Below are 13,389 nucleotides of genomic sequence, written 5' to 3'. Positions count from 1 at the left end.
CCCACCTCCTATTTACCAGCACGGATTCCAGGTCCAGCTCCCTACAGCAGTAAGCAGGGGACCACCCGAATCTCTGAAGCTCTCTGAATCCTTTCCAAATCGATTTGGAGAGCTTCAAATCAATTCTGACCTTTTTATTGATCTCCTAATTCGATTTGGATTCAGAGATTCAGCTGCTGAATCAGGCTGTATCTTCTCCAAATCGAACCAGCACCTGAAGCATCACACAACCCTAGTTTCAAACCTTCTAGCTCCAAATATTACTCAAATTTATGGTTGTCTGGTCTACTATTGAAGGTCACATGCAACATTAAAAGATAAAGGTTAGAATCGTGGTTCAATTTCAGCATTCAAATGGCACTTTCCCACCTGTATAGGTACCATTTTGGGCCCTTCTCACAGTTTGTGATCATATTCCACATGCAGTGTAGACATGCAATAGTCAACATAGTTACTGAACATGCTCAATAGGCTTTACCCTAGCTTGGCATGTACACTGCTTCATGTGCATGTTCCTGGTTGAGTGCAGGTCATGAAATTATAGCCAGGCAAAAACTCATGATTAGCAGATATGAGACCCCCAAGAAGAAGGGCTATCTTGTGTTTTAGGCCAATGGCCTGTTGCTCAGACCCCTTGCCCAGCAAACAGGAGACCAAGGTCTCTCTCATCCAAAGGAAGCTTGAGCCTACCACTCTCTGATTTGGCAGCAGAGTGTCCTAACCACCAGGTCACAAGCAAGCAGAAGGCAGTCTCATCTCCAGCCTTCCTTTTGAAGCTGGCATGATGGGCAGCCAAACATAGGAGATTTGTAGGGTGACAAAGACAAGAACCAGCTACAGTTTGTATGTTCAGTGAGATGGATACTACTTTCAATGGAAGGGTGCCTCTTTCTTGCTTTTTACAAGGCTGTAATTTTGGGATTTATACCCAGGTACTTGCATACAGAACCACATACCTTCCTAGCCAGGGTACAGCCTATGGTGCATTCTAAATACTGGGTGGATGCTCGTGGGTCTACACTAAAGACTAAATAGGGTCACAAACTGTGCATAGATCCCCAGAATGGCACTTATGCCATTGAGTATGTGCCACTTGTACGCATGCAGTGAAATGTAATTTTGCCCAAGATGTTTCCATAACTTTTTAAAGTGTTTTTCTTAGAATTTTAAGCTCAACTTACTTTTTCTAATCATTGTCACTTTTCAGGACATAAGGCACAGGGATACATTCATTGCTGTACTATTCAAAGGTCATTCACTTGCCTGAATCCAAGCTTCCTATCAATGCTGGATTTGATGTGATATGCCTTGTAAAAATGCCACTTTCATGTTATAGAGACAGAAAACAATCAAGAGAGAAAAAAAAGCTTTCTTTTGACAGGCAAACAACCTAACGGGAGAAATCTAACCATCATTTTGATGTAGAGATACCTTCAAAGATATGGAAGGGGTTGATAAAAGATACAATAAAAGAAAAGAACAAATAAGCCAAGCTTTCCCAAAACAATGCCCTGAACTCAGGCTTCTAATTCAATTTCAGGCTCTAAAAGAAATGGCCTGATTTTCAAAAATGATGCATATCAAAAAAGCTGCTTTTGAAGTCAAAGAGTGAAAAGCATTTTTGAAAATTAGGCCACTTATTTAGAAGCCTAATATGCCCTCAGGAGATTGACTTCATCATACTAATTTTGTAAAATTGGGCATTATTTCCAGCTTGCGTGGGTGGGCATGGCACTGCACAGTGAAGGAAAAAGAGATATTATCTTTCTTTTTTTTTTTTTTGTGGATGGTTTAGGAACTTAGCAAATGTAGACAAATGGATTTTCCTTCATTTCTAAGAATGTCAGTTTTGCAATGAAATAAAAGCACAGTTGAGCACTGTAACAATTGTTTCAGATTCCACTGTTAGATATATACATTATTAACCTGTGTTAATGTCAATAAAAGTTGAAAATAATTTGCTCTAATTTGTAGCTGCTTAAGATGCAATATTAAACAAATCTCTGGAATGACTTTTGTTTCCTGTATAATGGGTCTGTACATTACTAAAGCAAGTAAGCCCTCTGTTGCCTACAATGTAGTATGCCTCTAATGTGTTGTCAGGTTAAAGAATTTCATAAACACACAACACACACGTATGTTTATTCATATACATGCACACACAGACACACACAGATGCACAATAAAGCTTAAAAACAAAACAAAAAATGCTAAAAAATATCCTCCCTCCACAAAAGACGAGCTCTTTGTGGTAGAGAGAGTACTCACTGAAGAAAAAAAAATAATCAGTTTGCCTGAGCCTGAACTGCAGGGCACTATTACTGCAAAAGATAAGAGAAAACAAAAACAAGATTCAGGAGGAACAATGGCTTCAGAATCCTGAGGGCACCTGGAGAAAGTGAATGGATGCTACCACATGGAAAAAACAGGCCTGTGTTGTTCAGCCAGATGCTAAGCCCATTGGGAAAGCCAATTCTTAAGATCAACAGATTTTTTGTAAAGAGGTGAGACCACCTAGCCTGCACAAGGCATAGTGGGTGCCTGTACATGTGCTCCAAAGTGTTTTGATTAGAATATGTTGGAGCATTCCAAGACTTATCCAGGTGTATGTGTGTATGTAACCACATACCTGCCCAGCAAGAGCATAGTCTATTGAGCATGTTCAGTACATATACACCTATCTTGACATATCCACACTGTAGGGACAATGTAATGGCAAACTATGTATAACTATAAATAACACCATTCGTGTGGCTGGTAAGTGCCATTTTTACATAAATGGCAATAAAATTGCCCTGTTGGACTTTGTATTTCTTAGAGTGTGAAGTCTTTGAGGCAAAGACTTTGCTTTCCTTTGCGAGTACATAATGTCTAGCAATGGTAAGTTCTTCTATAATAACATACTACTTAGAAAAGACATAGGAAAAGTGGGGAAGCTGTGGATGGGCAATGAAGAGGATGTAGTCATAGCAGGAGGCTAGGAAAAATAAACTGGTCCAAAGTTCATTTATCTAGATGTTACAATAAAATATGTCCTTATAGACCAATTGAATGCACTGAAAATAACCATTACCACCCAATAGCATTATGTGCTAATATACAAATAAATGAACTCCACCAAGCATCAATATTAACTAATCAAATGGAGATAAATTATATAATCTATCCAGTAGATATAGGGAAGCAAGAAAATACCTCCATGCTTTAAAACCTTGTGAACTCAATAGCTTTGGTATCATGATGCCTGGAAAGTTGTACCAACTAGGAATATTTGCACTGCCCCTTATGGCAGTAAATGTCACCAAAGCTTTGGCCAGTATGTCTTTTTATGGTGTGGGCTCTAGCCTCTATCAGGAAAGTCAACCATAGGGTGATGTCCTTTTCTGTATAAATATACAGCAACAAAGAGCAGTGCTACAGGCAATACAACAGGAGGCCATGGCCATATGGACATGTTAATGCTTCAGAAACTCCCTAACAAGCATGACATTTCAACTGGAGACAGACCACAGTATTCCAATAGTTCTTTTAAGGTCAAGATATTTAAAGAGAATTGCCACTTAGATTATAGCATTTTCAGATGACAAATCTGAAAAGAACCTTTCATTGTCTCTTGTCTGCTTACTGCTACATTTTATCAGCTGAATGACCAATAAAAGGAGTCAAGGAATCCTCTCTTATAATGTTGTTTACCTGCTTATAATTATGTTCTTTCTGAACAGGCTGATAAATAATCATGTGGATGTAAGCGTGAGTATTGGGAGACACTGGGTGTATCTACAGTGGTCCAAAGTGGAAATCAAGGTAGGCAAATTATATTACCAGAAAAATAACATCCACATATTTACCTTCAGCCAGCCATCTTTTGTCTGTGTCACACTAGAACTACAGTAGCACTGTGTGGTCAAAATAAGCATTTCAAATTGGGCCAGTGAGATACAATACAGTGCAGTAACTGCCAGCAGTTATTATTGATTACACACTCCTTTAAGCCAGTCTGTAAACTGGAAGTCATTGTTTTTCATAAGTTACTGAAACTGCTCCCTTATCTTATATGAGCACTGCTCTACTCTTTGTAATTGCCCAAGCCTCAAATGCTTCAAAGCACCACTGATACACATTCAAAAGATATTTAATAATTATACTAAACTTCTGAACATCCTGAATTCCCCAAAACAGGGCTGGAAATCTTGCACAAAATTACCCCTATGATTTTAAATAATTCCTATTTTAAGGTCAAGTAAAAAAAAACTTCAGAGTTTCTGTCTTGCTATGGGGGCATTTCCTTTTCAGAGCCTGGCCAGAGCCCAGGAGAGCAAAGGCATGTAAAAATAAAACTAATGACAACCACAAAATTAACCAAATCCTTCCTCAGAAGCAGCCACTCAGATTTGCTTTGAATTCAGGCAGACTTTCAGTAAGGAAGTGATTTTTATCCAAGCCAGTGGTTTATCTCCAACATGTTCCCTATCTTGACACCTTCAGAGTTAAAGTTAATTTGTACTTTGACCTTCAGGTGTCTCTTTTCCATTTCTCTAACTAAAGGCACACTTAATCAGGGAAAAGCATCTATCACTTCAGACAATACTGGCAAAACAAGTCCAGGTGAAAAGTTATATTTTCTCACCCTTTACATACAACAATGACGTCTGTGCAACATTTATCCAGGATAACAGCCATAAGGTAAAAGCGACTATTAAATATCTGTGCTGAAAACTGATTATTTCTGTTTTAATGTTTGTTCTTACTATTTGGCTACTTTTATTTACTTATTTTAAAAAACTCTCAAGTGATTGTACTGCATCTGTTTCCAGAATGGCAGTGCATGTTAGTGACCTCTTCATTTTATTTATCAGAAAACAGCTTTACAGGAGAGACAAATGCAGTACTCAAACATGAGTCTGAGAAATATGAGCCTTAAACTATACCTTGGCTGCAGTTCTGGTTTGAATATTAGGTAAATAATCTGAAATGGGAAAACAGTACCAACATAAATCCATTTCCTGTATTATTTGTGTGTTTAAATTAAATGGCAAGTGCTTTGTTTCTGAGTGACATGATAAGACCACATCACAACAAAGGTGGGAATACCCCACCAAAAAAAAAAAAAAGTTTGCTTTTGCATTTCACGTCTTTTCAAACTGACTCAAACCACAAGACTCATATCTACTTAAATCAGAAAGCACAGAATATGTAATCATGAGTTCAGTGTCATGGTCTGCAAATCCCTACACCTTTTCACAAATTACATTTCTTATATCTGTTTCTGTTTGGGACAGGGGAAGTTTATAGAACATTTTCCATTTCTATTTTGGTTCCAAAAAATGCTTACTACCTAGAGTATATCCTTTGTACACAAATGGCCAGACTCTATTCTACTCTTTGGGCATCTAAATAGACAGGAGCTTATGTATAATTTTCTTCTACCTTGGACAAGTCCCTGAGAATCCACTTTTGTTACACACCATTATCTGACCTTTACCACTGGGCATGTCTACATGTTCATTAATGTGCCATAGTTACTGCATATTAAGTTTAGTATTTGGTTAACCAAGTACTAAGTCAATGCACAGTAACTTGTGCTACTGCGCAGTAGTGCCAGTGCACGGATTTTTAGTGATGCTTACTGTGCAGTAGCCTAATCCTACTGCACAGTAGAATATTAGCATGTTTTTTTTCCCAGCATGTTACTGCACAGTATTATTACACTACTGCACAGTTAGCGTCTCACGTAGATGTGCCCACTGAGTCATAAAAAGCAGCAAGGAGAAGAAAGAACTACACATCTTTGGTCTTAATATTTTTCCAGGGTTCATAATATTCTATTTTACCACACACTAGGTATGTCTACATGTGCATTAAATTTGGAAGCAGTTTACTTGTGGGTAAACTAATTACAAATAAATACCCCCAGACAGGTGTCCACACATGCAGGGAAGCGGGAGCAGATTTGCTGCACTTCCTGGGGCCCTGCACTGGACCCCTGCTGCCACCAGGGGGAGCTCTAGGCTGTTTCCTGGCTGGGGCTGGGACATTGCTCCCTGCCCCCAGGGCTCTTCCTGTTGCTGGGGCAGGGACAATGTCCTTCTGCCCCAGCACCAGGGAGCTTCTGGCCCCAGCTCCCGAATCGGGGGCAGGGGACTAGGAAAGACTAGGAATCTGGGCTCCTTCTCCAGGATATCATCTATCTCACAGATCTCTACTCCCTCCAGCTTTCCTGCCTTCTCCTAGCTCTCCATTTCCAGCCGCCTAGAGGATTCAAGAGAAGGGCTAGAGAGTAGTTTGTGCCATGCCTCATCTATGGCCTAGTGGTTAGTGCATTTTGCATGGAAGTAGGAGATTCAGGTACAGGCCCCCTCTGAGCAAAGTGGGACAAGAATCTTGGCTTCCCACTGTCTAGACAAGTCCCTGACTACTAAGTCAATTTGTCTAGGCAAGTGCCTGAACTACTAAGCTATTGGGCTGAAATATCAGAGGACCACCTCCTCTTACATTTTAATTTCCAGCACATAGGCACCTATCCCAGGAAATCCTATCATACTACAAATAGAAACAGAAGTGCCAGTGACTTGTAGTTGGATAGCCACATGAGTCCCTTTAGCCACATAGGCCACATCCAGACTAGTGTGGATGTGTGGTATGTAGCGATGCAGACCCACCTGGAGCACTATAGACTGCACATGTAGGCATTTCCTGCACTGCTACTTTGCAGCTCAGGGGTTTTTCTTGAATTGGGGAGATCCTCGGGTAAAAAAAAAAAAAACAGGTAAAAAAAAGGGGGGGGCTCACAGAGTGACAACGTGTGCCACCCAAAACCAGAGCCTGGCCAGCTGGAGCCATGATCTGGCTGCTGGCCAGGATTCCTGCTATGGCTACATCCCCAGGACCCCAGGTGAGGCTGCTGGAGCCAACCCAGGTTCTGGCCCCAGCTCCCCTACCCCACCCAGTTCTATTCGCTGTGTGCCAGAGTGTGCATGCAGGGGCATACCCAGGCACAAATAGCATCAGCACAAATATATGCTGCTGCTATTTGTCCTGGGAAATGCAGGCCCCTTCATGTGCATACTCATGGGGATGTGCCCATAAAGGTGAAATAGGATTTAGCCCTCACTAGGCACATGTACATATGCCCCCAACTGTACCGTTGTTACTTGCTAAAAGCAAGTACTAAGTGACTATGCAGAAACAGCCATTACTGCACAGTCCTGGTGGCTCACAGGTTGTTTCTGACCCTATTGTGCAGTAGCAATGAGCTATTGCACAGTAGCATCAGTGTCATGGTTTGTGCCCACCGATGCTATGTTGCTGTAGTGATAGGCTATGTCACCATAGCTCGTCGCTACTATGATACAGCATCTCATATTGATGCACGCACCATAAAACGAATGACAAAAGACAAACATGAAAAACAACCAGAGGGAAGCACAAGGTACCAGTGACATAGCTATGAACTCTACGATAAGGAGCAATCAAAGCACATCCACTTGCAAACTGTTGTGTGTTTTGTAGGCATTCAAACATAGGGGTTTATTTAATCTAAAGGAGGATAATATAGCCATATTTTCTGGCATGTACCTTTTGTCTTGAAACTCTGACATGCCCAGATATGATGTACAGAAGTACAAATCTCAATAACTTATAATAGGTGGGGATGGACCTCCAGAATTCAAGTACTTTTTGAATGTGTACCCTCTGTATGTCAGCCTGTTAAATCTGTTAAATTGAGCTGGAACTCTTATAAACATATTCTGTCTTATGACCTTTATTGAACTCTTTTCCTTCACTAGGCAAAAAATACCATTCATTTGGCCTTTCTGAATGTATTTCCTTTTTGGATCTGGATTGGCAAATGAAAATGCAGAGACATACAAAAATAATAATATATAGGAAAAAAGTTAACTGAAATTAACTGAACTCTGTCCAAACATTGACTCAAGTTCAGGTTGATATTGGGCAGTGTTTCAAAGCAGTTCCTACATTATTTGAATAGTTTCCCAATAGTAACTCACAATGTTCCAGAGGACTACTAAAGACTTGAATGTCATCCTTATAAATTTCACTTCCAGAATTAGGGAATGGCTGTTAGAACAATGAAGAAACAGCCTTTTCCATTCTGTGAACTCATTTATGAAAGGACCATTGAGGTAAGAAATGTTTTCAAGAAAGATTTAAAAAACCCACATTTTGAAATTTTGTCTTTTCTAGTTTTTTGTTCCCAATGTTTTACTACTGCTTTCCAGCATAGCAAATAGATTGATATTAACATTTGCAAAGCATATTAATAGCTACAATGAAAGGTACTCTAGAAGAGCAAAGCATCATGTTTATTATCAATGGCTTAATCAAAATTTCAGAGTATTTTAGTTAGGTCACCCTACTGATACAGTTTTTAAGAGGACTGGAACCAAATGTTAGTCAAAGAGGTCAAAAGGATTAAATGATCATCCTTAAGCTTTTGTTATGGGCTTGGATGACCATCCCACACACCACTGGCTAAAATCATATTCTTGCTTTCTGCCTATTGAATCACAATTAATAAAGCAGATTATGCCTGTGGAACACATTCCACAGAAAATGACAGATTTTAAAAAAAAGGGATAAAGAGATACTTGACATATTACAGTTACAATGAAGTTTTGTACATCTATGCACATGTACTGCTTTGTTCATCAGTAAACCAAGACTGAAAAGACCCAGATTTATTACGTTTTCAGCCTTCATGAAAACAATTTTTGTAGCAGCACCATTTCTGTGGCAGCAGCAGCAAGACCACTTTTCTATTTCCCATAGGTGAAAATATGCATGTTTTCTGTTAAAAGTTTACCATTTACTGACTGTTAGTACTTAAGGATACCTAAAAAGATATTGTTTTCCTTTTACTTATAATAAACAACTTGGGTATTTTATGAATGACAATTGTAATTGCAGAAACCAGTAGTAGAATTAGTTGTTATGGATGAGTTTGTTTTATTAATACCATTTTTAACTTGAACATTATCTTTTTCCTGGGGTGCATCTACATGTGCAATTAATGCACATGAATAAACTCCAGAGCTAATTACTCTGGAGTTTTTTGCTCCCAGGCTCACCATTTGAATGTGTGCCTGGGAGCAATTAACTCCGAAGTTTATTCATGTGCAGCACATGGAGCCTGATCGGAGCAGCCCCAGCTGGCAGGGGGGTCCCAGGGGTCAGCCCAGGGCTGCTCTTCCCAGCTCCATGTGTTACACAAGGGATGGCTGGGACCTAAGGGAGCTTCACTGTGAGTCTAGCCAGCAGTCAGCCCCAGCAATGAAGCACCTTTGTGCCCCAGCCAGCTAGGTCAATATCTACAGGTGTACTGCTGCACATGAAAAATATCCACAGCAAGGTAGGGCCTGCATTTACCAATCTTCCCTGCTGTGGAGTTTATTAGTTTCCTGCACATGTAGATGCTGAGACATTTATTGAGGAGCTAATTAGTCAGCTCCACAGGAAACATCATATGTAGACATGCCCCTAGAACATGTATAATGTAGAGAAATGATTGGAAGTTTCCTCATGTATACACACATTGAAAATTTAGACATTTTAATTGGAAGCAGAAAGCCAAAAACTTTTCTGTTAAAACTGAAAATTGCTATTTGGAAATAAAAACTGGTATTTCAGGGAAGTTGCTATTTGGATGCTCCATTTCTTCTCTCTGGGGTGGTCTCCCTGGCTGGACTACAACCCAATGATCTCCCAAGTTGCTGCGTAAATGAAGTTCTTCCTGAAAGTCCTGTAGCCACAGGATTCCTGTGTGCACAGCAAAAAAGTGTGCATTGGAGCTCCTACGCAGTAGTGCCAGTTATGGGGCATTAAGTTTAGTAACTGTAATAATTGGTAATAATTACAGTGCATTAATGGACATGTAGATGCGCCCTTAAAAAAAGCAAGTATAACAAACTCAAGGAATAGGAGCAAAAAGTTAAGGTGAATGAAAGTAAGGGTTTGGTTTGTTTTTGTTTTGTTTTTGAGACTAACAACTGTATAATTCAGTCCAGTAAGAAAGATATTTGTTTCTGTGTGAGTCTCCACATTCATCAATTTGTGCTCTACTTGATATACTGTTTATACACAGTGTAGATATATCTGTTCCTATTATATTTTGGATGGTTATCAGTCAATTATAATTATGTTTAGGTCAAATGTAATTAAAAAGACAATTGTACAATAAAAATAACTGTTAATCTAACATGTATTAAAATACTGGTTAATACTACACTGAAAACATCCTTTCAGGATCACACTGGGGATGGGATCTGAAGATTGAGATACTACCAGTTAATAACAGAAAAGTGAGATTCTATGTGTTAAGTTTGGGACTTGACACATAGTGGAGGTCTGGCAGGAACATCAGGCTCAGTGCCATACAAGATGCAGATGTAATGATCGCTGGGCAAGTGCCTATGAAACCTCCTACAAGGAAGTTGTCTGTAGACAATCTTGCTAATTCCTGCTTTCTTCCCACCTCTCCCCCAACTCCCTCTGCATCTCATGTATAGGAATGACTCTGAACAAATGTGCAGGCAGCTGTGTGAAATCTGCACATTCACAGCCAGGGAAATCAGCACCAGAAATCAGTGCAGTATTAAACCATCTTTCTATGCCTGTTTCAGTGTCTAACTACTTTCTTTGCTACTGTATATTTTAAAATATGTCATCTATTTAAAATTTGAATTGCTCTGACAGGAATATCATCATATCCCCTAGGCAATGATTCCCTAAGCCTTACTGTTATAAAAATATCCTGATACTCATCTTAAATATTCTTTCCGTCAATTTTACTTCAGTACCTCTATTCAGAGATGAGTGGAAAGTATGGCATGAATATAAGATATTGGCAAATTTCATTGTGCTCAGCTAATACCTTTTTCCTCTCTATGTGCTTTTCAAGTAAACATAGATATCATAAGCAATTTCTTGATATATCTTCACCACCTATTGATAGACCTGTCTTCCAGGTGCATAGTGTTTAACAGAGGTGAAGCTGTTCAGTTCTTCCTAAATCTTTCCTTCCAACTACTTACTTATCTTGGCTTCTGCTTTCTGAATTCCACCCATTTAGCCCCACGGATCAACAATATATGGCCTGAAGGCTAGATCTGGCCCACAAAAACACTAGGTCCATCCAATGGAGCCATAGGGTTTTGGCAAGGGGGTGGGGAGAGGGGAGGGGCGCTTCTGTGATATCTCAGTGGCAGGAGACACTGCCTGCACCCACGTCAGAGTCAGTCACCAAGGAGCTGTATCAACACCAGGTGGCTGAGAGCTGCACCTTCCCAGTAGGCTGGGGGAAGTGGAGGTAGGGAAGAGCTAGAGTATGACTGAGTCAAAATACTGGCTTACCGTAGATCAGAGCTGGGTTGTTCAGGTCCACAGGTCTGAAAAGTTACCAACCACTGTTCTACATTATTCCAGTTTTGGAGTAACTCGTATTGTATGGTAGAACTCTACTGAAGGGGATCCCTCCGAAAGTCATACATATTATATTAAGAAATGCATAACATGTCTCATTATGCAATTCATTTAATTACTTACTTCCTGTATTATATATCCTCTATTCTATGTCATTGAAGAAGATTTTAAAATTTGTTGTGGACACACAGGTCTTAGCTCTGCACCAATTGAACAATGAACAGGAGTCATTTTTATAACCAAAATGGTTTCTACATCAGAAAATTCAGGTTTTTCCAATGGAAAACGTCAATGTTTTCTATTTTTAAAAACCTTTTGACCAAAAAAAAGAAAAAAAAATTGTCAGCCTTTAGAAACAAAATTAATATGACATTTTATGTTTGGCCAAAAATATAATTATATCTCACATTTTTTAGTTTTGGATCTTCTAAGAGCTTTTCTCCTTTCTGTTCTCATGTCTCCTTTTCTCTCCTCCCTCCCCCTCCACACACACCTTTCTCTGCCTGAAAAAAGGATAGAAGTTAAATAAAAAGCATGGGGAAATTGGGTGTGTGTATGGGGAGGTGGGGGTGGGAAACATGCTCCTTATACATTTCTTGTTTTCTAACAGAAAAGAAGTTACACACAAGTTGGCAAGTGTTTGAAAATGAGGAGACACCTACTATCACAAATGAACCAACCATTTTCAAGTTTGGGTTTTTCAGCCAGTCATAACTTTGGGTCAAAAAATCATCAGCAAAACTCAGTTCTGTTGGCATTTGTGTTCTATCTAAGACTGACAATATTCCTGAGCTGTTACTGCTGATAGTAATAGGCAAATAATCTAGAAACTGGTCTTCTCTGACTTTGTCTCCTATCACCGCTGTCACTACAATAAATGTTTTCATCCTGCCTACAGATTTTCAGCTTTCTCCAGCACACTTCTGCTCTAACATCTTACAGGTACCAATGCAAGATCGCTGTGGGACTTGGAATTCACTAAAGACTGAGTGAATTCTAATCCATATTTATATCCTCAGAATTCTCCATGGCATTCCTGGGACCCTTTGGGGAGCTCTCCAAGGGGACTGTGCAAGGTAGGGATGAGTAATAAGTATGTTCATATATTCATAGATGTAGGGTCAGAAGGGACCTTGCAGATCTTCTAATACAACCCCCTGTTCTGGGCAGGAGAGAAACCTGGGCTCTAATGAGCCCAGCTAGGTAATCATCAAGCCTCCTCTTAAGGACCACCAAGGTAGAAGCCAGCACCACTTCCCTTGGAAGTTGGTTCCAGATCCTAGCCATCCTCATTGTGAAGTAGTGCCTTCTAATGTCTAGTCTGAACCTACTCTCTAACAACTTATGGCCTTTATTCCTTGTTACTCTGGGAGGCGCTCGAGGGAATGAGGTCCCTCCCATTCCCCACTGGTCCCCCCTACTAAGTTTACAGATGGCCACCAGGGCCCCTCTCACCCTTCTCTTGTGAAGGCTGAACAGTTTAAGGTCCTGTAGCCTCTCCTCATAGGATCTGCCCTGCTATCCACGTATCATAGATTTCATAGACATTAGGGCTGGAAGGAACCTCAGAAGATCATTGAGTCCACCCAAAGGGCAGGAAGTCATAGGATCCCAGCAAGATAAGCATCCAATTTACTCTTGAAGGTGTTCAGTGTAGGTGCCTGAACCACCTCCGATGGCAGGCTATTCCAGACCTTGGGGACTCGGACAGTAAAAGACATTCTTCCTTATGCCCAGCCTGAAACGGTCTTGCAGTAGTTTATAACCATTCAGCCTCAACATCCCTTGGGGCGCTCAGGTGAACAAACATTCCCCAGATACTGGTGGTCAACCCTGATAAACTTACAGGTGGCCATCAGATCACCCCTGAGCCTGCGCTTTTCCAGGCTAAAGAGCCCCATGGCCCTCAGCCTGTCGTCATAAGGTCTGTTTTCCTGACCTCTGATCATG

Source organism: Crocodylus porosus, unplaced genomic scaffold, assembly GCF_001723895.1.
Source record: "Crocodylus porosus isolate Cpor-Errol unplaced genomic scaffold, CroPor_comp1, whole genome shotgun sequence".
NCBI lineage: Eukaryota > Metazoa > Chordata > Crocodylia > Crocodylidae > Crocodylus > Crocodylus porosus.
The sequence above is the reverse complement of the archived record's forward strand: the minus strand, read 5'-3'. Positions refer to the sequence as shown.